The sequence below is a fragment of the Plodia interpunctella genome, chromosome 18 (genome assembly GCF_027563975.2).
Source record: "Plodia interpunctella isolate USDA-ARS_2022_Savannah chromosome 18, ilPloInte3.2, whole genome shotgun sequence".
Classification (NCBI taxonomy): domain Eukaryota; kingdom Metazoa; phylum Arthropoda; class Insecta; order Lepidoptera; family Pyralidae; genus Plodia; species Plodia interpunctella.
This window is the reverse complement of record NC_071311.1, coordinates 4,743,540-4,769,344: the sequence shown is the minus strand read 5'-3', so window position 1 is coordinate 4,769,344 and position 25,805 is coordinate 4,743,540. Positions and strand designations below refer to the sequence as shown.

Sequence of the window (25,805 nt, the reverse complement as noted above, 5' to 3'; positions counted from 1 at the left end):
AATGAAGTTAAAACTCGCTGTAATTAGTTCCCATATACCACAATATTATACGACCAGCTTGATGTAAACATCAGTTCGATGTCGTCGTCACCGTCATTGTTAAACTAAACTAACGTTTGTCGAACTGTTGGTAACTCTCAGCGGCCGCAGCCGCAACACATTGTTTGTCTCACAACTGCCAATTTACAGAGTTTCAAGGCCGCATATAATACATAGTAGAAACCGTAGTTTACACATCTATATATACAATATCGCAACTTTTAGATAATGGCATATAAGGAGCCAGGAGTTGTGAAGTTCACATTTAGTTGGTGAACTTCAATAAGTCCACCAACTAAAAGGTAATATCAATATATACCTACAGGTAGCTGTTCTTATGTATTTTGTACAAAATAAACGTATTTTCTTTCTTACATTCGGATGAATTACCAGTGTACCTATATAGCTCCATCCCTATACTATCTATCTCTGAATTCCGCAGCCATTGGTTGTATCATTCATGCCAGGGAATGAGCAATCTAATGGTGTTTTGCGTCTTTTGTTTAGTAAGAAAAGAGCAAGTAAAAATAAGATTATAGTTTACCCCAACCCACATATCGACAAAACACTTAACGAATTGGACTACTGGAGGACATCCCGACTAAGTGTGGTCTACTTTATTAATTAGAGCTTCAATTTGGTCCGGAAATAAAGGGCCGGGCGCGCGTAAACCGAACGCTCGATGTCCTGCCTCTAATGAAATTTTCACCAAATATAGGCCTGTTAGATTTATCTTACTAAGCATGATTTAATTATGGTATGTGTTGAGTGGGGTTACTTATTCAGGGTCTTACAATATATACATATAAACGAAATGGTAAGATGCGGTGGATTTGATAACCAGGTAATTTTATGCGTGATATGCGAACTAACATACAGATAGATATAATTAAAAAAAAAATTTTTTGCTTCTATTAGTCCAATAAAGATCTCCCATTATTATTTTTCTTTAATATCTCCTATGTACGAACATAACCTACTTACAGTTTTATTATAATGTATAGATTTGAAAAGAAATTCGCTATGAATTAGTGGTCCCTAGTAACTTTATTGTGGTCATTATGGCCCAACACGTAAGAGGAAAATATTTTAGTTGATAATATTCCATTGTCTTCCATAATTGTGATACGAGATCCCCATGTTACGTCTTTATATCACACGTATTAAATTTCCCTTTTTGCCCCCTTTAATGCTATCACTAGGGACAAATCAAAAATTATATTATGGTGTGGCACTATTGTTACATATTTTTATTAAATAAATAGCTCATTTGGCTTAAATACAAAACGTACCAGTAAGCAGTTAGCATTAAGACGTCTTTAGATAAAGCTAAAGTATTTAAGTATTTATTTTTTCTTGAAATGAGTTGAATATCTTTAATAAAATATTAAACGGAATTATATCCAAGTAATTACACATTTACATCTAAACCATAGATATAAGAACTATGATCTAAACAAATGAATAGCTTTTTCACAACAGATGCCCAATAGTGGAAACATCAAAAGCTGATGATGAACAAAGACATCTTAAAAACACTGCTCCTCCAGAATATACAAAATCATGAAAAAATATATATATATTTCACGCGTCTATTTTAACAACAAAGTCACACTTTTAATTTCCGCTTGTGAAAATGAAAACATAGTATGCGACATTATACAGAGCGTTCAGTCAAATTTAGTCACCCTGATCCATTGCAAATTCACTCCTATTACCGCAGCATAGAGATCCACGCTGGGTCTGGATCTTGACATGCGGTCGACTGTACGACCCACGCAATACCATACGTCAGATTTTCTACTTAAGTTGGGCTGATTTACTAGCCTCAAGATTTAAAACCCGCTGAGAATATGAAACGAGTATATCATATCTTATTTAATTTTACTTGGACTCTTCATAATGTGATATAATATTATAAATGCTTATTTTAAAGGCCAGGCATAATTAAAAGCAAATATAGGTTTTTCATACTGGCGGCGGGTTAGAACTTAATATGTGGATAAAAGTACAATGCGGTCACTGCACACTGATTCATTAGTTCTCAAAGTTTTGTACCTTAATACATTGTGAGTACAAAGACTACGTGTTCTGCTTATTTCCATAGCTAAAAAAAATAGAACAATGTTATATTTTTTAAAATGAATTATGTGAAATAAATCAACTTAAAATTTACTTTGTCTTGATTTTTGTAGATGATCATCTAAACTATTAATTATAATAATATAAATATAATATAAAAATGGAGACAGGTATTCAGTCATTAATTTTCAATTCGACGTTTCAAATAATTTAATGTGAATTCACAAGTGGAAATTATGTAGAAGTACCTACATTTTGTTATGAATGAAATGTGAAGAATGTAGTTTATGAGATTAATTTTATTTTATAATTCGTTTTTCACAGTTCCAAGAACCGAAATATATTAACAGCCAATATTATTTTCTCTCTTTCGTATTTCATTAGTAATAAATATTGTAATATTATTTATGAAAAATGGCAGTTTTACGGCAGCTTCCGATGAAGCCAGAAGTGCCGAAGTAGTTCGGTTCTGCCAAGAATATATTTAGTCTCCGATATAGCGTTTGTGGATTTGCCATCGACATGCACGTAATTGAATATTTCAAAGTAAACTTTGCTTATATCCGTGTGCAATTTGTGCCATTTTATTATCTTTAGCAGACTGCTTGTCGCTTTAAAACCATAGATAAACTACTTGACTAGACTCTTGTAGAATTTTATATTGAATTAATATTGTTTACATAAGAAATGTTACATAAATTGGTCTGCGTATTCTAAACGTTACTAGATTGTTGGCTGACTGCCAGAGAAGCATCAGCAGATTGGTGATCCCTCAAAATAGGAGTAGATGTTATCGTAGTGTTGTGATAGTTTTGTTCTATATGATGATGTATGTCGTGAGTAGGATTTTGTTTTGTTTTAAGGTGGCATTTTTGGGATCTACAGTTGGGGATCCGTCCAACTGTAAAGTCTATAGATTTGTCAAGGTAGCACATACGTAAAGTAAAATATAATAAAGTTATAAGCGACGTAATCCCAGATGATGGAATATAGTGTACCTAAATAGATATATGATGGATGGATAATAGATAGGAATATTTTGTTACTTGGCATTTGAACTACATGACTCATTTCATAACCCATATAATACAATAGGACAAAAGTCAAGGGTATAAGTCTAAGGGTATAATAGAAAAATAAAGTAGGAAAATGAATTGTATGCAACAGGTTGCTTGGGGAGGTAAATACTTCGAGGGTAACTAACGTGAAATTATACTATTGCAGCATTTCTTGCTTTTTTGTCCCAAAACCACTACTCATACTAGAATGCTTCGCTCACCTAAACTTTGCTCTATATATTGGTTAAAACTGCATTGATGATTTCCGAGCAATAGTTTTTGATTTTATCGAGAACAGATAGACAGACGCGGCAGAGTTTGTTTTGACACGAAATTACATATCATACAATAATGCCATATTTTTTCAAAAGGTTGCCTGGAAGAAATTGCTTACAGAGATAAGGCCGCCATTTGCGCATTGTAACTAAATCATTATCATATGATACATTTTGTATGTATCGCTATGTATGACACATTTTGTACTTATTTATACCATGTAACTTGTATGGGCTATACAATATTATTGTACTATACATAAATAACAAATTCTATACCTTTCGGATTCTGAAAGAAGGACTTTGTTAAGAACTTGGTTTCGTAATAATAGTTTCCATTGTATTCGGAGTTTCTTTCTATCACGTAGTTTCACGTAGGTTAACCCGCATAATTATACAAACATATTTTAGGTCCAAGGGCTCGAACAGAGCATATAATCACTAATGGAATATTTTTGTACTATGGTAATGGTAGCCGCCTAATACTCCATTATTATACATTTACATAATATTCCCTTAAGGTACGAAAATGGTTTAGACACCGAAGCATTAAGTAGGTATCTCTTGAATTTCATAGCTTTTCTCGTATTACATCATTTATATATTAGTCGAATCTAAGCGATAACACGCCAAGTCTTACTGTTAGCTTATCTATAGTTACATAAAGTACTAACGAGATTTAAGTGGCGAAAGATTCAGACTGTCATATGATTCACCTATTCTTTTGCTATGTACGGTTGGGTTTCACCGTCAACTTTGAGGTTACCTTTAACGTGTACCACGACCTCAGCCATAGCGAAATAAGACTATGAAGAGAGATACAGTTAACAAACAAAATAAAAATAAGAACAATAATACTTTTTAAAACCCCAATGACAATAAAAATAATAGAAAAACATTCAGCAGTGGTAGACCTTGGTCCAAAGGTCGTCTGCATTGATATGCACTCTCTCTCACTCTCATCTATTTCTGTCGCCAAACAGCAGTGCTTGAATTGTTGTGTTTCGGTTTGAAGAGTGAGAGAGGCAGTGTAATTACAGGCAAAGTGGCAAAAGATCCTAAGCCTTGTGGCTTAAGTATGCAATGCGATACCCCTGGTGTTGCAGGCGTTGATAGCTGTGGTGACCACTTATCATCAGGTAGACTGTGTACCTGTATGATACGCCTGCTTAGTAGTAAAATATATGAGAATACGTTTCGGATTAAAATAGATTTACGCGACTTTTGATAATATTGCCAATATAGAAGTAAACTGGTATATGCCAGTTTAGTTCAATATTGCCCAAAAACGGCTTAGTTTTCAAAAGTCGCGTAGTATGAATGACAATTGCTACAATTTGCAAAAAAAATCATACAGGGTATCAAAAATTATCTCGCAAATAGAATATTATAAAATTACATATATATAAAATTCGAGAAATACTTTCCTTACACAATCCTTGTAGCTACAACCAGCGGTGCGAAGTACAATCACCCGATGTAGATATGGCGCGCGTTCACATTTGATAGGAAAATTGAATCGATTTACATGAAGACGACGCGACATACCATACCGTACCAATCTAATATCAAATAACGAATCGTTCTGTACCATCTGACCCAGATTTTTATTGCATTTTGACAACTGCTTAGTACGCAAATAGCGAATTAAATCGTTTCATACATATTATATTGTTTTTAGGTGTAAATTTGTTATGGGATCTATAAGCACTATAATTATTGGATATTGAGGTGAATGTGAAACTCATTTATAATAAACCTAAAGTATCCTTATTAGATAGGAGCTTTATGAAGGTATCAAATTTCAAAAATCCGTCCAGTAGTTTACGCGCCAAACAACACACAATAACACACAAATAATACATCCTCACAAACTTTCGCATTTATATTAGTAAGACTTTGTAATGATACGTATATTAATGAACTATTGAATAAATTCCAGCACTCGGGTCCGCTGATCATTGCAACCAATTTAAAAAATCTGCTTTAAAAAAAGGGCAAAGAGTTTCTTATCACATTATTCACAGGGACACGAGAAGCATTCGATCACCTAATTGAACAAAATATGCATTCAAAGGAGGTGTGAGTGACTCAAGTCTCGAATGGTCGTGATTCGTAAATTGTTCACATCCGATGGTCGACACGCGGCGTCTGTGGCGTCGATCCGTCAGGAGAATTTAAATATCAGTAGTAACTATTTATTCGTCGCTACTTTTACGTCCGTTCTTTTTTTTCGTACCCATAATTATCTCTTTCACTCCCTAAGGACCCTACATACCAAACTTCAATATCTACGTTAAAACCTATTTTGTCTGTCCATTCTCTGACAGTCAGCTACGGAAGAATATTATTGATATTGTTTGAACTTTGTCTCCAATACTATATTATTTTTCCACGACATTGTTGTGTATTTGTGTAATCCGTCTGCAACGCTATTATCGTATAGGTACTTTGTAGCATAAATATGGTATTTTCCTACCGTAAAACACACTGATTCTACTCATTCTGCAAATTGAAACATAGCAAGGCATAGTATAGAGACATAGTAGAGAAACATAGATAAGTTCTTGACTTGAAAACTACATTAGCTCTGAGGCTATGGTACAAGGTTGCAGTTTGATTTACACCTTCTAAATTTTCAGCAATGAGATGCAGCCAACCAATCAGAGTGAGGCATTGTAACGCAACGATAACCACATCGAGATGTGATTAATTTAGCTGCGTCTCACTGCACTGCAAACTCGCATCTGAGGAAAAGAAATGGACAGAAATCCATTACTATCACACACAAAAAGTCCGCACCATAATAACGTTTCCTGGAATCCTTGAACAAAACCGATCACAGTTCGGGAGAGGACACGACACAGCAATTTGTCACAGTCTGACTTGGGCTATGGGCCGACCGATACTCAACTGTTTCAAAATCACCCCATATAACAATATTAGACCGCAGCAGCGACTTTTTGAAAGTAGCCGTTTTTGGGCAAAATTTCTGGCTACTGATTTATATTTTTCCGCAGATTGCCTCTATTGATTAATTCGATGATGGCATCGGCGATAGGATAAATAAGGAAGTTAACATTTCTTATTAGTAGACCATTTGGAGAAAGTTTTGTAACAATTTCGAGAACCTAATAAACTGGGTTAAGTATTTTTTGAGGCCATTGAAATCAGGAGCTATTCAAATCATTGCTTTTATACCCTCGTCGTAATTAATTACCTGGAAGTTAGTGCAAATATATTGTAGTACCTAAAATAACTTTAAGTGAAGTTCATGTTCGAAGATTAAAAAGTTTCTATTTATATCAAACTTAAAATGGGTTGCACCGTCAATTTCGACGTTAAATTTAACATACGCAGATAAACGCGAAGTACGCTATTTTGTCTAAACGTCAGCGGGAGACCGGTTAAAGTCGACGACAAATTTGACGTTACAACCCGCCATTAAACTTATTTTTTGGTTACGTCTTCGTATTTATGTAAATTAGGCTCTCCAGATCTTTCCTCATGGTGGAACAGGAAAGGTGTAGGTATACTTTTAGAATAAGGTGGAGGTTATTTGCGTATGCAAAAAACGAATTTCCCCATTTATCTCCGAAATGGTTTCGCCTATTTAGGGTACGGTTTTTGGTCAACGATTTATGGTAACTACACAAGCAATATAATTTTATGAGATTAGCGAATCGGTACTTAGGTATGTTATACATTAATTTATCTATAAATATTAGTAAATGATAATGCGTAGGTTTAATCTGTCATATCGCTCTGTATAAACTAACTCCGACCGTGGTAGCAAAATGATCAACCATGATTGATGAAACTTTCGCATTATCTCTAGTGCTCTTTATATAGATACCCGGTGTTTTCTTCTATGTAAATAAATTTATGCAGATTATTTCATAAGTATTCATTACGTATATGTAGGTAGCAGGAGATAAAAAAAGGTATGAAGAAAGAAGGCGCCGAAAAGACGGTCAGATGAGAGAGAAAGGTTTGCGCTATACGATATTGTAGAAGCGATAGATATATAATAATAGATATATTTTAATATTGAAATGTGTGGAGTATCAAGTATGGATAAAATACGGAAGGATTATATAAGAGGAAGTATGAAAATAGCACCAGTGAATGAGAATCTAAATAGTTATAACTTATGATTGTATGATCATATTTTGAGATGGGAATGGGAAATGGGAGTCGAAAATATCAGAGAGGAAAATCAGAGTCAGGATGGATTGCGTAAATGAAAGTAAGTAGGAATAGGAAGGGAGTGTTAAATGAAATGGCAAAAAGAGTTAAGTGGAAGGAGTTCCGCCGCCGGAAAAGGTCAAGAAGATTTTAATAATAATGTACATAATATTTATATAAATACGTATAGGACATTGGACATATAGTACTATATTTTTTTTTCGGAAAAAAATGCAAGCTAAATATAATCACTTTTCCCAATGCTTATTGCTATTGCGAGTCCGGGCCAAGAATTTAATAGTGTTCGTCGTCGCTGTGTTCAAATGTGTAATCTCATGAACTTGCAAATATTTTGTATTTAACCTACTAATATAACAGACAAGCTGTGCTTCTAGGCTTTACTTCCGTTTTACTAGGCTTTATTTACGTTTGCTACTAATAGCAAACGTAAATATGCGTCGACTCATTAACTACATTTTAAATTTGACATAGGTACCATAGTTGAATATAGTGAAATTTGATATACGGTATGAAAATTAAAGTATTTACAATTCATATGAGATCAACTCTCATACATCAGAGAGAAATAACATTATTCAAAATGTATCAGGAAAATATCATGCCAGTATTTTTATAATCAACTTTTCCATGTCCCATGCGAGCAGGCAATCAGGCCGCCTTTTTATTACCCTTAAAACATCCATGGTATCAGCAAAATGAGTTAAATTAAATTGAATCAACATTATTTATGTGACAGTAAGGAAATATATATTATCTTTTGAAAATTGCGCATCAGTAGGTAATTCATGAGTCAGTTTCCTATTGAAGATGACTATTGGTTCTATTTTATATTTAATTACAGTTAACCTGTTCTCATAAGCCCTCGGCCAGGACGTATATAAAAAGTTTCCTATATAAAAAATTTCCTCAATAGTTCGTTTGAAAGCTGCTTGGCCGAATGACAAACACTACTTATTTTGTAGACTTGACGTTGACTTTAAACTGCACGCCGCTGACAATGTTGACAAAATGGCGTACTTTACGTTTTTCTGCGCAGGTAAAGTTATCATCAAAGCTGACTAGTGGAACTAACCCTAGGCTTAAAGTAAAACAGATATTTCAGTGATCGATCTAAAATCTATTTATAATTGACACGTGTCTCGGCTTTGGCAGCAAAAGTATGATCGAAATAGATGCATCGGATTGAATTTATGGTCAGGAAGGCATATCAATAAACATCATTCCATCGGATACTTATTATACACTATCATGCGTTAGATCCAGTGTAGATCTATGTCTAATCATAACCAATCTAAAAATACGCCCGCTTGTCTCAAAGTTAAATCAATAGTTGATCTTGAAAAATCATTGAAATGTCAATACTAGTATCGATATTTTTCGATACTATCGATTCCTAGTACCCGGCGCTATCGATATGATCAGTAGTTAGAGATAGATAGATCACTACTGATAGTATCAATAGTTCATCTACTGCTAAACTATCGATAAGTTATTCGATAGTGACCTTTCGATCGGCTACACTTAGGTATAAGACTAAGCATACCTAATGTGGAACATCATGTGCAAGCAATTTCAACATACAATTGGTTTGATCGTATGAAGCAAAGTTTCTTATCAAATTTCATTCTGAACAACAAGTTGGTCGGCTTAGTTGGTCGAAGAGGAAATCGCCACAATAAGAAAATTAAATCAATCCATCCGTATTTATTCTAAACTAATAACTCAATCAGTGTGTAAAATATATTAGGTAAACTTTAAAATATCTAACACTGAATTTTTCAATCAAATGATACAACAATAATTGCTGCAACACTGCTACATTTTTTTTCACCACGAGATGTAAGTATGTGTACATTTTTAGATTTTAAAAAAATTAAGCCAAAAAATTCAGAGACATCCCAATTTAACGATAGATTTCAAATCTTTAAAAAGGAAACTAAAATCGAGCCGTCCTTAGATCAATGACCCGCTCTCACTCGATCAATTACCTCTCAATAGGCAGATTGATAATGCTTCATCACCACTCCACTTTTTGGGGAGTCAAGTGCGATCGCTCCATAATCAATAAATGTCCAATTCACTGACACAGCCATGACAGTTGTGAAGATAGAACGCGCAGGAAACGTTCGTGTACATTGCGTCAGTAGGTAGCTGCGCCATGCTGGTGGCACTGAAATTGTAATCATAATACATTTGAAATTATGCTTCTCTTTATTTATTTATATTTGCATACCTATATTCGGTAAAACGTGTAGATTTAATTCATTTTAACATGAATTTGTATATTTGTACTCTTGTTTTTCGCAAATAGATTTTATTCTTTCTTTCTATTAAAACCATCACGACATCAGTCTCGGGGTCTTCTTTTCTTTTGGAGAAAGCTTTTCTTGAGAAAAGTCTATCGCTTTCTCCAAAAGTCGACAACGGAGCGATGATTCGATAAGTATGAGTTGCTTGCCATGGGCTACGTTGTTTGCTTACCATATGGCAACCCAAATGCTCATTTATCTGCTATACTACGTACAATATACTAAATGTATAAACTTGAAAACCCTATAAGTATAGAAAATCTAGAAATGCAAGCCAGATAGTATAAACACACTTCTACCTATATCGTGTTTGCAATTCTGTGGTTGGTACAAAAATACTTCTATGTTTTGTTTGAATCGTATGGGCTGTAACTGTAACAGACAGCTTTGTTTTAGAAATTCATTTTCAAATTACGTTTTGTTTCTTTTAACATGGGGAATTCAATTCAAACACTGCTTGTAGAGAAAAACATGTTTCGTCATGTTTACTCTAATAATTATGATATTATTATATTCATATAACATAGCTGCCTATACAACACAATATTTTCAATATCTATGTCAAATAAAATTTGTCTATAAACAGCTACAACCTAAACGTAAGCTTGTCTATTGCATCGTAAAAGTGTTTACTTCGTTTAATATTTTGTTTGTCTGACATTTTACGGCGTTAGAGACTTAAACTTTTAAAATGAAAAATTTGCAGCTACTAGACCGTAATACTTTACGTGCAATATGCAGTTTTCCTTATAAGTTTAGCAACAGAGCGTGGAGAAAATGTTTTATTTAGCATTTCACACACGCTTTCCTTCCTTCCTTATAGTCGTAGGTACGCCTCATGGCTGATGGTCGTGGTCACTTAGTAGAATTTAATTGGCTTTCTTGGCAATACTAATGGACTGGTTTGCCATTGCCTTCTCCATTACAAACACTAGAATGATAGTGAACCAAACTGTCAACCAGCGTACGAGTATGATGAAGTGCAATTAAAGGAATGCAATGGTACGTAAGTGACATTTTCCGTTTTAAAGTACAATATAAGGCATTAAATTTATGTCTCTCCACCCTGTTTCATCTCATGGATATTGTATTGTAGTTTAAAGCTAACAGGCAATAACAGCATTCTCAAAAAAGATTGGGAGGTCATATAACCAGCGCTGAATCTTCAAATTTTAAAGACCAGGGCGTCACAGAGAGTAGGCCACGCTCTACCCTAGATAAGGATGTAAATCTTAAAGAAAATTATATTAAAATACTGGTTCGCCAAAAGACCATTTGACATGTAGACAATTTGTACGTTAGCTAATCCATTTATTTTATTGAACCGTATTTATTTAATGAATTCCCTGTATTTTAACGGTCCAAAATCACAATGCTACATTAATCTCTGATTAATTTGGCCATGAAGAATGGTTCCATTGCGTGAGTTATACGTTTGGGCCACATCGCCATTCACCTAAAATTCCATTATTCTTATTTGTGTTCCGTTCGGAACTCGCCCCGAGGGTATATAATACATACAAAGTTCGAAAACTCCATGGTTTCCTTATAATTTATTTGAGTTCAAGCCTTTAGTGACTAATATGTGGGAAAACGGTCATTATTTCAGTTGGAAATATTCGTATTCCGATCGGCAATGTGAGAGAGAATTCATGTTTTAATTTTATCATTAATTTGTTAATTCAAAATAACTGATTAGTTTAATGAATCTGCATCAGAATTTCATAAGCACCGTCTATTGTTAAACTGTGATATTAATATACAGATGTATAACATTGTATTTTAGTTGGAGTTTTCATGCAAATTGTATATAGGTATCCAAAACATAACGCTTGAGTTGCAGTCGGATAAAAATACTATTAATAAAACTTGCATCATCTTATAACTCATACTATGAAAAAACCAAACTTACAATATATATCTTATTAAAATAATGTCAAAAACTGCGATCTAACGATCATACAGACAGACAAGTTCACTAATACCTTTCTATATGGAAAGAGAAGGATGTAAAAAGTGAAATAAAGTAGCCATTCTGAACAAAAACTAATAGCTAGTTAATCAAATATCAACGCAGCTTCCACGGGTTTAATCGAATAGTATATAACATGGGTCCGTATTAATATTCATATCATGCAACGCACAGCTTTGGGTATCAAAATCAATTTGCTTTGATCAAAGCCGTCCGCTCCGTCGCGTCGCACGGGACGAGACAAAGCTAAACTTAGCTATTATATTGAATTAGCAAGGACATTTTATTTAAGTACAATCCGTTTTAGATACTCCAGACTAGTGTTGTTAGATCGACAGTTTATCCATTTCCTGCATATATCTGAGGTCACAAATGGTCAGAATTTTTGACCTACGTAATCCCTGCGCTTGAATTCGCAAGACAAATAATAATCACCAGAGTCAACATGTTAAGAATAGTTTATATATAATTATTCACTCATGTTAAGTCCCAATAAGGGATATACCTACCGCTTGTTCAGGATCATTGAAAGGGCAGATATCGGGCAAAGGTCAGATTATAAGCCGATAAAGTCAAACTTCTCACCAATAGACCGGGTGATTCACTGACGGATTTGGTGTAAAACTACGAAGTATACCCAAAAGTTACGCTTTTTTATCCCTTTATTATTGGACAAGGTTATACCTAGTAATAGTTTCTTCACAACATAATGTTTTATTTTTTTTTTCAAACTCAAACTCAAATATCTTTATTGCAGTAACTGTGCAGTACAAGGTGTGGCACATACAATACAATAGTTTCAACAGTTTACCCTTACAGGCATGCAATATTAGCGTTATGTTACACTTATAACACATACTATATTATTTATGGAATGTATTCCATAAATAACCTAGGTGCGAGTATTATACACATAGTATTCATCCAAAGCTTAAGTTTGAAGAAGTGACTATTTTATATATATATATATATATATATATATATATATATATATATATATATATATATATATATTAAGACCGCTTCGATAAGTAATTTATGTAAGACACAAGTAATCCACCTCCACAATGTGTGTACCTGAGGTAAACCTAGGTACAAAGGTCGTCTGCCTAAAGTAGGTATGTCACTCTCCTCTATTTCAGCAGGCAAATGGTAGCGCTTGCATTATTGTGTTCCGGTTTGAAGGATGAGAGAGGTAGTGTAATTAAGCATGTTTTGTCATGTCAATTTCATCAATTAAGCATGTCAATTTGCCTGCTCGGTTCCAAAAAAACTTATTTTTACTTTCATATAAGTTTGTCATTATTACACGGAATCAAACCATAAATAAACAAAAAAAATATAAAACATATAAGATTTCGCTTACATGCCTGCACTTCGTGAATGCTACTTTCAACCTCGTCACCCGACCCTTTCATCAAACAACAAAGTTGCCAGTTCAAAAGCCGCTATAAGTGTCAAAACACTGGCCATTAACTACCCCATTACGACCATAAAAAGCCTATGAAAGCACGCTAGCTGCTTGACGCCTCCGAAAGCTCCTTAAAATGTCGGTGTGACAATCTCAAAGGATGAATTAAAGGGTGCTAATTGCTTTAGAAGCCTCTTTATTTAATTAACAAGGAGTTGCTACAAACCAGACATAATTCATAAAATCCAGTCATCTGTTTTAAAAGAGTATTAAAGTAATTAAATGTATTGAGTAATGATCATGTTGTCAATACTTGTCTAATTTACAACTGAATTGGTTGACTGTATTTATCTTTTAATTTTAGGCCCTAAGTATTAATTTTAAAGCGTTTTTATCATCTAAAAAGATAAGAGCTTTTGTGTAAACAAATTTAGCTTGATAAAATATTTTTAAAAATGTGTTTCGTAATAAGAATCGAAATTAATTCGTATATTAAACTAAGACAAGAATATAATGAAATCACCATTATTTCAGCCTTGGACCGCCTTTCAAAAAGTATCGTAAGTATATTAAAGAAAATGTAATTAGCTTTTGGCTTCTGGCCTCGGCAGTCAAATTTCCCTTTATTAGTGTTCACTTTACACTAAGTAAAAAATACCAATATTATTATTTTTACTCACAGTAGTATCAACTGTACGCTATCTGTAAATTAGCTTACGGAAAAATTTAATTAAACTCCGTTTTATTAAGTATATAAAATTATTCCATTAGTCTTAATGTAAACAATATTACCATATCTTTTTACGATTTATACAGCAATTATAAATTAAAATAGACTTTTGGATAGACTTAGATAAAATAGACTTTTGATACTGGAAGTATTATATAATCTATGCTGTTCAATTCGGTTTGAACTAATTTTTGATTACAGTTAACACAAAGAATTAAGTGTTACCAGAGGGAACTGCTCTGGAATCATAACCTGTTTTGATATACCTTTTGACTATGTACATTATGTACTTTTATATATTATTAGAAATAAAAAACATTGTAAGAAACAATAATGGTAAGCCGATCTGGCATGATAGGGACCAACACTGTTCAAATGAGTTTCTTTCAGCATTTCTTCTCAGCAGTGGTCGTTCTGAAATGCCAGTAGTTTGTAGCTTGTGAGAAATAACTATAAATATAAAAATTGACGAGAAAAAGTGCCTATGAAGGTCTAATTTCTGAATAAATGATTTGAATTTAATTTTCTTCATCAACCTCTGACGTCTATAAGCTGAACGTTTTATGCACGCTCCAATTACTCTATATCCTTAATTAACATATTCACCTCAGAAGAGAATACAAGAATTTTCGCTTTTCGTATGCAAACCACCTTATCTCGTGTTTTATTTGTGAAATCAAAATGAGGCATCATTTTGATACATTATTAAAGGTACATTATTAAATTAAAGTTACTTTTAATCTAATTAAAAGGCACAACAATCTATCTACCTATCTATTTATTTCTGTGAATCAATCAAATTAATTCTGGTCCGGATATTCGATGAAGTAACAATGATAGCAAGGTTGATAAGCACTTAATTGAACGGAAATAGAATGTCTCTGCTTATATTTCAGTTCTCTATTGTTTAATCTACTTTTGGAAATGTGCTCTAGCGGTAGGTATCTGTTGGCAAGATGGACATGCACAATTATATTTATTGTCATTAACTATTTTATTAGCTGAGGCACTAGGTGTGAACATTATGAAGAATCCTTCAATACTATTATACATATCTCATAGGTACCCAGTATTGCCAGTCTAGAGGAAACAGCGTCCTCATTTATTTTCTATGCTTAGAAAGATTTTAGATGTAATACACCTACTTTCAACATGTATTTTGAACCGTATTACACATATAGGTTTGATACTTATACAGCTACAATATAATGGAGTGTTGTCTAGATGCTAACCATTGACTATGCATCGTGCTTGAGTGCCGTTTCGTGTCCGATGAGCTTCACAAAACGACCAAACCGAGTAGATCTATTACATCCTAACTCACAAAGGCTACAGCCGGCCTAGATCGCTTGGTCAGCTTAACCGTCGAGTTTTCACAGTTGGAGGAATCTTTTGATCCCGACAGTTTTTTCGCGTTTCAAATAATATTGCTGAGGTTAGCTCCTCTATTTTGCTTTTAAGGTTTTTTATATGATATTGTAGCATAAGTATGTAATTATTCTAAAAAGTGTTCTTGTTAACAATATTTTTGTCTTACTTACCTAAATAATTTATTATAGTTTTACCCGGGCAATGTCACGACGGGCCACTAGTTATTTAATCGAAACATATACATACATGAATTACTCATTTAAAGTACCTAGATGATTATTGAGTCTCTCCTGCAATGCCGCCGCGTACGCTGAAGTAAATTTTCGAAGAAAACGAATAACGTGTGCGAAAACGAATACAAGGAGTGTTTTCTCAGTGTATTGCCGGTCTCCGACATTAAAACAGCTTTCCGCTATTGACAACAATTGCTGAGCTTCAATCAAAGGAAAAGCCTGTGAAATGTTTCTTACTGAAGTGAACTTTTAAAGTTCCTTTACAAATAAAATCACTTTTCACTAAGAATTCCTCGGAAAAACATTTATATGTTTTCGAAAAAATGTGTCTAAGGCACGGTGTTGCCAGTAATTTGTAGCTTGTGAGAAATAACTATTTAATATAAAAATTTCCACCTGCAACTCAGCATATCTTCCTTGCAAATTTCGACATCTATTTATTTATGTCCGAACACAACCGTACATTAATATAACCCCTTTCTTCGGTCCGATTTTTTGTCGGATGATGGAATATAAATTTTAAATTCGTCTGGTATTAGGTATATATATATATATATTGGATGTATTTATTAATGTCACACATGCTTTTTAACTACTTCTTAAAACAATAATAATGTTAAAAATCTAAAATTGAGCAGGAATTTAACCTGTTTATCCAATGCTCAGACAGTGCTCTTGATTTCATCTCAGTAAAAATAAAGTCTATTGAAAACGCAGTTTCGATTGTTACATTGCAATTTATCGATAAAGTTTCACCAAAGCGGGCCAATGCTAATTTGAATACACACCGACCGACATACGTTTCATTTTCAAGCACAAATGGAAAAGCAATAGTGCACTTTCAGGACAATGTGTAGTATTCGTGTTATTCTTATCACGAAACATTTTAAAAGCCTTTCTTTTTCGTTTTACTGAAACTCAATACAAAGCTGGAAGGTAAATCAAGTTGATAATAAAAATCTCATTGCACAGCGTAATTAAGTGGGTGCCGGATGTTTTTACGACTAGATGTTAAATGTGTGATACTCGCTTTGTTTTATTAAGGGTTTATTACTAGGTTAATTTTTTCCAGTTTTTGTTCTTCATTTTATTGTTTACATTAATTGATGCATTACTGGGCCAACGAATGGTATATAAAACTTTAATAATAAAAAAAATATGATTACAAATTAATTAGATTATAATTAGTACAAGGCATTAATAGAGCACATAGGACATTGTAAGTACTTTTTGTTCTATTAATAGAGCAAATCGTAGTACAAGAAGAAGTACTTATCTGTCGAATACACTTATCAAACTAAAAATTGGTCCAAAATTGTTTCATCCCATCTAGGAGTTTCAAAACCACTGATGGATAAATATACACCCCCTCTATTTGTCGGGGTTTAAAAAGTTCTGTATAGCAGCCATAGAAAGATAGACATTTTGAAATCAACATGTCTGCGGATGCTGGCCAATCTATTCTGACAAAATGGCTCACGTCCCAAACACTGTACATACGACGGGACGAAAACTCGAAACTAGTTGAAATTGTTTTTTTTTCTATGTGGTGACCTATTTGGTTGTTAATTTAGGAAAAGATTTTGTAATGGAGTTGCATCAAGCTGAATTCAAAATTTCTCACGACAAGTTAAAGACAATCGTTTTATTTTGTCGTAGTCAAAAATCTTCAGCTTTTACAATCCAACAAGATTACAATGGAGCGGATACCGGTTGAAAGTCAATTTAAATGAAACAAAAAGGTAAAATATCAAAGACTCCTATGAGGCGATTCAAAACATTCTGAGGATTTAAGCAGATGCCACCCACGTCTCTGAAAGCCGAAACAAGCCGAATGACCCTATTAGAGCGAAGATTTCAAAACGATAAGATCGTAATTCCAAACATTGAGGAAAAGGCTAAATGTGACGGAACTTTGTATGAACTCGCAATAAAAATGATACATGAGAAGTGTCATTTATGAAACCATTAAAAAAATATGACCGGACCAAATAGCTTAGATACTTCATCTCGTTCTACTATAGTTATATTGCGCGCCACAATCTTGACGTAAATAACGTATGATTTGCCTGTAAATAGCAAAATTGAATAAAAATCGTTCAATACAGAGAAAATCCTTAAATATGTCAAGGTCGCAACTTCGTGGCGCGCGTTGTACCTGTTCAAATAGGAAGATAATATCAAAACTTAAAAATAATAATGCTAGTAAGAGTAAATAAATGCTTCTATGTATGCAATAATAAACTTATCAGATATATACAAATACTACCATTTTCGGTACGGCAACAGACCAGATAGGATTTTCATTTAAGGTAAAAAAATCTATTGTTTATTTACCTCACAGTCAATACAAATGGAGCACAATTCATCTTTATTTCCTTTCTTCAATCAAATAAGCAAAGCCACTCATTAGTTCACGTCGGGGTTCAGCCTACTCATTACTAGGAAGTGGTTTTATCGACCACAGGAAATACCTCTATTACGTAAACCTAGCAGTAAACGGGACTGACCCTCATTGGTTTTGGTACACTTGCACGAAAACGAACTTGCGTGAAAGATACTTGCACGAAACATACCTACTTGCGCGAAAGACACTTTTCAGTTAATCATAACATTATGTTATATTTAAAGTCACAAAAATATGTGTGTCATATAATATTCTATTTGTTATCATCTGAATATTTGGAATATATATTTAATCTCCGATTATAAAACAAATTAAGTAGTTACTATAAAAGTAAATATGGATTTACGACATAGTCTTGGGTTCGGTGGGGTTTAATAAGTTACCTTATCTGTTAACAACTACAATATTCAGCTTGTGTTCAGAGCTGGCTAGAAACAAATGATGCATGCAGTGTTACTTACTTTATATACATATATAATGTTAATATTACCTCAGTGTAATATTCAGTTTATGCAGAAAATGTAACTTACGAGTATGAGCCGGGAACCAACAGCTCACCACAAATATTAGCTAACCACTATGAATAAATTTATCGTTGTTGACAAAAACATAGTTATCTACCTCGATCTAGGAAGTAAACCAATATTGGGGTTTAGGGTTTTGTACAGGTTATAATTTTTTCAGATCAGGTTGAAATCATATTAAAACGTCTATTGTTTTTGAGTTCCTTTCGCGTTTTCCACAGGAACAGAATTACTTCGTTTTTAACTTTAAATTAATTTTAAATTTTGAATATTTGGTTTCGATTGTACAACTGACCGCCTGCATGATGTGAACCCCCTTTAGGGATGCTGTTGTAGACTGTGTATCTGTGGGAGGATAAGGAGTGATCTTATTCTAGGACGAAATCTATACACGCCACGATCCTTTGTCATTGTGGAGCAAATTTTATTATCATTATTATTAAATAAGCAATATTATTAAATAAACTACAAACAAAATCCACCCTTTCCCAATCAAGCCCACACGCCCTTATCTTTTAATTTCGAAACACAATCTTTCCGCTTTGTCTGTCAAAGCTCGCTCCACTGCGGGTAATTATCAAGAATTTTGCATGGCATGAAAGAGACAAGAATCAATGTAACATTTAATTTTATATTTGCTTTTTAAGTAAAGGTTTACACGAAGCGATCGAATGCTCATTCTGGCTGTAAATCCACTTGTGCTGTGCCTGTGCTGTGGGAACAAATTTTAATTCGATTGTGTATGGCTTTTCAAAAGTGCAGAAAAGTAGCATGTATTTTGTATTGTATATTTTCACCGATTTCTCCTTCGATTTGGTAAATATTTTCATTCTTTGGGAAATCATTGGATAAGACCTTTATAGATACCGCTTGTATTAAAATTTGTAGTAGTATAATTTGAATAAAATTTTTAAATGAATTGGTCACACACAAACATTCCAACAATTTTTGTAATTTTGTATGCGGTGCTAGGAATTCTATCTTTTATTTATCAACAACACATAAAGTTACCCTGCATGAACCTCTTTGGCGCGATAATAGCGGCGACTTTGCAATGATTTTGGGTAGGTTGTTAATAATACAGTTGTTAGGTAAAAATATGGCAAAGAAAAAAATAATAATAACCGATCAATGTCCATGCAAGCCGCTATCTTGACGGACCACATTATGATCAAAATAACATATCCAAGTATTGTAATAACAATTTACAGCTATTTATATAGTATTTTCTTTTCACTTTCATTGTGAATCGCCGTCTGTCCGTCACACAATGTGATAAGGGTTATATTAAAAGGCAGCTAGGTGGACATCACGACTACATACACTACATACATTATATACTTAATCCGTAAAAACGATTTCTTTTTTTTATAAATCTTAACTCGACGAATGGATTTTACATGGGTATAATAATAGACGCTGTTACACAGGCTCTCTCAATATAGTTTTTCGAGTTGGATAATTGTATATATTTTTATGGTTCTAAATATATATTCTCAATTATATTATTTACATGTAATTGTCGTGGATGTGTAGATATTTCAGTTTTCCTTGTTTTCTCTCTCCTCTATATCTTTTGATACAAAAACATTTCTCGATCCTCAAAGGACAAATTATAATCTATTAATTAGTACGTTCAATATCATTTCAAGAATTTTATTTAAATTCAAATTCAAAATTCTTTATTCAATTTAGGATTATATACATCACTTAATTGACGTCTAGATGAAACTTAAACGAAATTGTATTACAACTACTACAAATATTTTATAAAAGAATAAATTATGATTGCTTTTAATATATGTGAAAATTTGTACTTTATTTTTTAGAAGTTTAAAAGAAGTTTAGAAGAAGTTTACATTTATAAGTAATTTCTTCATTTACAGATATAGCGTGAGGTACAGTAGTGGTGATACGTAAAGACTATTTTAACATATTATTATTACTAGATAATAGTAGAATATTTTGTCATCAGACAAGTTTTGACATTTGCGTGGCATTTATATATTCGAAATAGGTATAATGAAAAGTAAACAAAATTACGATTGAACTTTTATAAATAAACATAAAGTAAATTAAAATGAACATTCCTCAGCATACAATTGACAAAGTAAACATTTTCCGTCGTCTCCGCATGACTTCTTTCATCTTGGAAATTCTCGCTAAATAATAACAATCATTCACTAACACACTTTTTGTATACGATTTAGATCATCATCAGAAATGCTTGGCCGGATTCTATGAAAAAAATAGCAGTGGTTATTTCAAAACAGATTAAAATTCGCATTAAAACCTGAGTGTAAAAATCTTACTCTGTTTCCATGAACAGAATAGAAAACCTGGTCCTGGTGGAAAAATAACACAACATAGTTATAAAATAACATGACAAAAATAATTTTGCAACAGTGATTCAATTGATATTATGTAAATATTACTTTAAAGTGATTTTGCAAAGTTGCCAGACTAGTGTCTTTACATTTTTCAAGATATAGCTTTGTTGCTTTTAATAACACGTTTCACTTAACTTCTATATTATCCATTCAATTCCCATTGCAAAACAGTAAGGAACAGAAGCTCAGCCAAAAACCTACGAACCAATGAATTGACGACCTCGGTGGCGCAGTGGTAAAGTTCTTGCCACTGAACCGAGAGGTCCCGGGTTCGATCCCCGGTCGGATCATGATGGAAAATGATCTTTTTCTGATTGGCCCGGGTCTTGGATGTTTATTTATATATGTATCTAATTATAATATATAGTATCGTTGAGTTAGTATCCCATAACACAAGTCTCGAACTTACTTTGGGGCTAGCTCAATCTGTGTGATTTGTCCTAATATATATTTATTTATATTTAATGAATGACGAAACTCGTGCCAAAACAGCATAGTGTAGCTATTTAATCCGAAAACAAACTTAGAACTGATTTGCGCAGTAGGTAATGAAAGCTGATAATGTATATTATACCTACCTACCAGCTCCTGCGTACATTATTTATTTTGATGTCAATATTATGAATAAGACAAATATAAGGATGTGCAAATAAAAACAACGTACTTTATTGGTAAAATTGTGCATAATTTTAAATTTTACTTTAAAAACTTAACTTTTAAATTCCATTCATGTCGTCGTCAAATCCTTCGTACAACCCGAATCATGGATATGAAGTATAGAAAAAAAGGCATTACTTTCTGCAAGTAGAATGCGAACGGAGGGATTGTCATAACAAGCGCGCTTTGAGAAACGTTTATCTACGTCTTTATCGTGCCTTCCTTTGAAAGCGAACGAGACTTACATTCTACATAATAATATTGTACCCAAAGCACCTATTTGAAAATCACCAATTTCAATAGCACCTATTGTACTATTCTAAATGACATTTGTATGATTAGATTTGTTGAAAATTAAACGCATAAATGTCAACCCTTACATTAATATATATAATACCTATTTTACATCTAACTAAATCATGCATTCAATAACTTATCATAACGGGTTGCAAACTGGAGCTAGTAATATTTCTTATAACATGATATTTTATTCGAAGATTTATTGCTTCTTTTGCTAATATAGAACGTTAGGCGTGTCCGCCTTTTATACCAATTTGGTAAAAAAAACGTTTGAATAAATCAATTAGTATTATCGGTGATCTTAAAGTACACATTTTAATGCACTCGGCAAAGATGTTTTGCATATTAATTCTTATTGGTGCTCTCCAAACGGGTGCTTTGGATAGAAAGTGCTCTTGGTCAAATTGAATGATATACGATTTGTTCAATAATAAGCACCATACATATTAAGTATCCCCATATACAGATAGATGTAAAAAAATATTTGTTACTTAATAATTATTAAAAAAGAAATACAAGAGAGTAACTACTTCAAAACTAACAATGACATAGTAACGAAAAGGCTACAAGATCATCTATAGTGTTACCCGGGCAAGTAGCAGCTGATTTTCAGCTGACACCCTTCAGGAAGCTCCTACTTGTACTATAGGAGGTAGTACATACACTGTAAGTACTAGTTCTCTGTATGTCAATTTATCTATTATTTTAATCTTACAACCTGTCACGTGTATAGGATTTGTAAAATACAGCAGAATTAGTTGAGGAAAAAAAAACACATTTTGCTTCATGCTGACAACATTCTTAAGCAGGTAATTTACGATCGTCGAAACACCGTGTTGTACAAGCTCCGAAGAACCCCGGGGAGTCTGCTCCCGTAATCTCTTTCCCCGTTTTCTTGAGCTATGGCAGGATTAAGAGGAGACATAACTTTGTTGGAAACTTGTACCTTTTGGGTTTCAATTTGTGGTCGATGTTTTAATAACTAACTTTCGGTGTTTAGGAATTAATATCTAAGATCTATCTGCACGATTTATACTAAAGGTCAAATTTAAATTATTCATTTAATATTTCTAGACAAAAGAGTAATTTTAAAAGAATTGAAAATAAAAGAGACTAAATGTTAGGCCATTTGATGGCCTAATATTTTTGATGGCGGCATGATTTCAAAATTCATAGAAGAATTTTTAAAAAATATATGGTTCAGGAGGCCAAAAAATGGGTTTCATAAACCAGGTAGAATGTAAACTGTAATGACATGTAAATGCGGAAATAAATAAAGGAAAAAGTAAGCGCCAAAATAATGTTATCTTAGTGTTACAAAAGTAGAAAAAATTGCGTCAATCGCTTTCTAATGGAAAGATGTATCCCGCCAGGAAGTAAAAGAGAATTTTAATCGCAACAATTTCGGTGGTAAACCGAAATTTACATGCCTAAGAGCAAGCTGCATAAATGCAAAATACCTACATCAAATACCTAGAGACCGCTTTAGTGCTGAATGTTGGCTGAGCCTCAACTAAGTTTAAAAGTGCTGTGTGATGCCGTGGTTCAGAATATTGTGTATTTGTTTTGGAGACGTAATCGAAATGTTTTAAGCCCCAAAACCGGGTTATGTGTATTGTGATTCTTGCTTATTGCTGGTGGTGAACTAGTGACCACCGCACCGAGTCATAGTTGACGGATAGCCAGTACATTAGTGCTAATGACGTGTACCTATCTATAGCCCGCGTGCGATGCCTTTTCTAAATCTATGATCAATTCTAGACATTTTTATTGATATTACCATTTGTATTAAATGTGATTATTTTTTCTCCTTTTACAATATTCGTACAAATCTAATTATATACTATTATTATTATCGCATATTAGTGAAAAAGAAATATAAAATCGAGCTGCGTTGCAATTTTAATGTTCCCTTTGAAAAATATTTCATGAGTGATCCCTACAAAAAATAAGATTCGTATTATAACACAAAAGAAATTGCTTCATCAAAGTATTAGAAGAGCAACCGGATCGATCTCAGAGGCTCGAGTATTGTTTTCGATGTATAACGCTGAATCAGGCGCTTTGAGCGTCTCCACCTCAAGGGCCCTGAGGAGTGTCAAAAGAGGAATTTGCTTTTGAAGAGACTTTGAAAAGATATACATTATATAGGGCTGCTATTTATGTCTTCATTAAAAAATGTGCCAGATTTTTGGCGATTTTGAGGTCAAATAAATATTTTTATATCACATTTGTGTTATTATTTTTAGATTTACTATCGGAAATATTCAACAAAATGGTAAACAAACTTTTATTTATAGCAGATTATACTCCAGGGCTTAACTTTATCGCAACGACAGAAATCTTAAGGGTCCCGACGTAATCCACTCTGGAAGGCCGGGTTTAAGCGCAATAAATTTTAAATAAGTGGATAATATTTATCTACTTGCTTATTCAATGACTCACGAAGCCAGGTTTTATCTATTTATGTCCTAAAGACACGCAACTAATTTGACCCAATTTTCAATGTACAAGAAGAGCAGAGCCGTGGTTGGAAAATCTGTATATAAGTAATGTAATGTTTTTGAACATTTCTGTGTTCCAACGCTGTGCTTCAGGCATTTTTGTTGTGATTGATGATTTCTCTATAAAAAAACATATTATACACTTGTAATATATAATATCAATAGATAATAAAGTTATTTGTTACTTATTGTACGGTATAAATAATACAGTTAGCTATGTAATTTGAAAAATCGTTTTATGATTATACATTTTCCATTCCATTGTTTTATCATTTTCAATATCTGATTAGAGAGATAGGCTTTAACCCAATATTCCCAATTTATTCCCAAATACTCTAGAGAATATCTAATAGATGACGTAAAACCATTCCATTTTAGCTTGCGAAATTCGCGTTTTATTTAAAAAGAAAACACAGCTTTTATCTAAAGCATACCAATGATATTTTGTGTAAGTATATCATGCGATTTACCACGTAGTCCGCAATAAGAATAAGACTAACATAAAGAGTGCAATGACTAGAGACGTTTTAAAAATGAAATACGTATTGTATCCCCTGTTTGAACGAAGAACTTCATTATTTTGTGTAACAAGTTGACGTAGTTGGTGTCGTCTCGCCTGCTGTAGTTCTCGCTCAGAGTGCAATGACACAAGGTGGCTTAAAATTAAATAGTAGTTCGCTTTTATAATTGATTTGTGTTTCTAAACATTCTCTGACATGGTGTCAAGAGGCGAATTAAACAACGAATTACTCCAGGGTTTCAGTCGTTATTTAACAAACTTTGTCAGTTTATTTAGATCGAATCAGTCAACCAAATAAAAACTAAAACAAAGTTAGCTTCTGTTCAAACAAATTCCATACTGAATCCTTTCCAATCCTATTATCTACTCAAATGCACTTTAAACTAAAAGTTAAGTTTGTCGTTTTCGCTGGATTAAATTACCTATTTATAATAAAAATATATGCAGGTAGATAAGTTGCAAAAGAAAATACCGAAAAGATTAATTTAAGACGACTAAATTATAATTTTCTGCCAGAAAGTCGTCTGTAATGAACCCGTAACACTGAAACTTTTGTCGTTAGCGAGTTAGAGTTAAACGAACTATATCAACTTAAGGACCAACAAGTTAATTATTATTTTTCAGCGTATTTAATTAACATCATCAATTAAGATTTATCCGCATAATTTGACTTCATTTCAATTCATTACAAATAAAGGAAAGAATAATCGAACTTTTCAATAATTCCAATCGAACTAATTAATTATTGTTAGTAATTTTATGTAGTTTCGATTTTTCAAAAAGAATCAAAGGGTCCTAATGGATTTTGTTTTTG

The 25,805-nt window shown here is 33.1% G+C and overlaps 1 protein-coding gene across 2 annotated transcripts in view; it reads left to right on the top strand.

Moving 5' to 3' along the window:
• Positions 1-25,805, top strand: part of Dh44-R2 (Diuretic hormone 44 receptor 2) — a 96,465-nt gene that overhangs the window by 17,095 nt on the left and 53,565 nt on the right. The window lies entirely within an intron of this gene.